General features: G+C 37.6%; 1 pseudogene; it reads left to right on the top strand.

The window, feature by feature from the left end:
• Positions 1 to 743: 743 nt before the first annotated feature.
• On the top strand, positions 744 to 837 carry LOC115872623 (annotated as a pseudogene).
• The last annotated feature ends 1,789 nt before the right edge of the window (positions 838 to 2,626 follow it).

Below are 2,626 nucleotides of genomic sequence, written 5' to 3'. Positions count from 1 at the left end.
TTTCTTAGATATAAGAAGGATGTGCACTTCTCTTTCCTCCTCTTGCTACCTGAAATATAGATGTGATACACGACAGAGGAAGCTAAAGTAACTCTTAAACAAGAAGGTTAAACAAGGAAGCAAAAAACCCCCAACAAGACTGAAATAACTTGGCTGCCTAAAGGCTATGGAGTCACCATACCATCACTGGAATATCTCCTTGGACTTTTCTTTGGGTTGAGTTTGGCCAATGACACCCATGGACCTGGTTCCTAGGGACTAGAGGATAAAAGAGAGCAGGTAGGCTGGTCTGAAGTTTAAAAGAGTTGTGCAGAACCTGAGCCCACAGCAGGACCTAGCCCAAGGAGGCTAAGGTTGTTGAGAATTTGTGAATGGGCCCATGGTCGAAAGGCAGGGTAGCCAAAGATGCAGTCTGCCAATCAGGCCACAGCAGGATGACCTCACTTGTAGGTGCGACTGAGATATATAGCTCTCTTGAGGCCAGCCTCTTTCTCTCTCTCTCAGCCTTGACTTCCTGCTTGCTCACCCAGACAGCCTACCAACCTTGGATCCACAGAACTTTGTACTCACCAGCCTGTCATCTTCCTGCATTCTGCATCACTGCATGTGACTGCATGAGTCTGAAGAGGGACTTACGGACTAGTACTGGACTTATGAACTTGAGTTGGACTGTGCTGGGATCCTTTCTCGACATAATTACTCCTTGATAGTGCTTGCTTCGGCGACATAATTACTCCTTGATAGTGCTTGCTTCGGCGGCACATATACTAAAATTGGAACGATACAGAGAAGATTAGCATGGATGACATCCAAATTCTTGAAGCGTTCCATATTAAAAAAAAATTACTCCTTGATATAAAAGTCTTCCCCTTAAAAAAAAGAAGAAACAGAGCCATGTTCCAGGTTACTCATATGCAACCAGAGAGACAGAAACTACCATACACAAGGGTGAAAACGCTACCTATTCACTTCACTCAAGTGCACATGATACCATATGCAGGTTCCTATAATGAGAATTAGCTTATGCTTTCAAATCAAATAAGGATTTTCATTTGGATGAACGACGAATGTGTGCTACCAGATATAAAAACAATTTAATATACAAAAATAACAATTATGGCAGTACAGTGCTACTTCACATGAATCTATAGATTATTTTTTTAATACCATTAAAGACCTAGAGACACACAGGCCTTTGGTTTATAGTAAAGTAAATATTTAAAAAGAGTGGGGAAAGGCTAGACTAAAAACTGAAAGGGCTGATAAGTTCTTCTCCAAAAAGTAAATGGAGAGCTATACCATTATTCAATTCCAGAAGAATTAAGAAAGAAAACATTAAAGCAGAAAGAAATCCCAAGTTTAGAAGAGAATATAACGTAACAGACACATATAGAATATATGCCATCCAACAGCAGCAGAATATACATTCTCAAATGTACACGGAACATTCGCCAAGATGGACCATATTTCAGGCTATAGAACAAGTCTCAAAAAAATTTTAAAAGATTAAAATTATTCAAAATACCTTATCTGGTCACAATGGAATTCAACTAGAAATTATTAGCAGAAGAAAATATTTTAAGCTCCTTAATACGTGCAAATTAAAGAATATTCATGAACAGTCAGTGGATCAAGAAGAAATCACAAGGATATTGGAAGACATCCAGAAATGAAAATACAACAATCCAAAATTTTGGAGAGGCCGTAATTGAGGGAAACTCAGAGCTGCAAATACCTATATTAAGATACAAGGATCTCAAAGCAACCACTTAAATTTTTAATCTTAAGGAATTGGAAAAAAAAGAGCATACTAAACATGAAACTGACAGGAGGAAGAAAGTATTTATAACCCAATTGAAGTCTAAACAAATTTATGAATTGGATTTAAAATAAGTGAAGTATAAAACAGAAAATAATAGAACCAATGAAACCAAAATGTACTTCTTTGAAAAGATCAGTACAACCGACAAACATTCAGCTAGGTTGGAACTCTGTTTAGGTGGTGGTTATACACTGGGTTGCTAACTGCAAGGTCAGTAGTTTGAAACCACCAGTTGCTCCATAGGAAAAAGTGGGGGTCTCCACTCCCCATAAAAAGTAACAGTCTTAGAAATTCACCAGGGCAATTCTAACCTGCTTATAGGGCTGGTATGAATTGGACTCAACGAGATGGCAGGGTGAATGACTGAGTGAGAGCAAGAGAGCAAGCACTCAACTAACTAAAATCAGAAATGAAAATGGAAACATTACCACCAACCTTTAAAAATTAAAAGGATTACAGAAAATAGTTTGAATAATGGCGCACCAATTTAGATGAAACAAACTCCTAAAAAGCCACCAATTACCAAAACAGACTCAGGAAAGAGTAAAACTGAATACACCATACCAAGTATTGTGATTGGGCCAGTAATCAAAACACGGACCAATAAAGAAAAACCCAGAACTAGATGATTTCATTGGTGAATACTAACCAACATTTGAAGAATTAAAGTAAAGCCTTCTCAAACACTTCAAAAATAAAAGGTGAGAACACTTCCTTACACATTCTATGAATCCTGTATTATTATACCACAATAAGACACAGACATCATCAGAAAACAATAAACTAATGACCCTTATGAACACA

Source organism: Echinops telfairi, unplaced genomic scaffold (assembly GCF_000313985.2).
Source record: "Echinops telfairi isolate 266 unplaced genomic scaffold, ASM31398v2 ScPeMD7_7427;HRSCAF=8465, whole genome shotgun sequence".
Taxonomy (NCBI): Eukaryota; Metazoa; Chordata; class Mammalia; order Afrosoricida; family Tenrecidae; genus Echinops; species Echinops telfairi.
The sequence above is the reverse complement of the archived record's forward strand: the minus strand, read 5'-3'. Positions and strand labels throughout refer to the sequence as shown.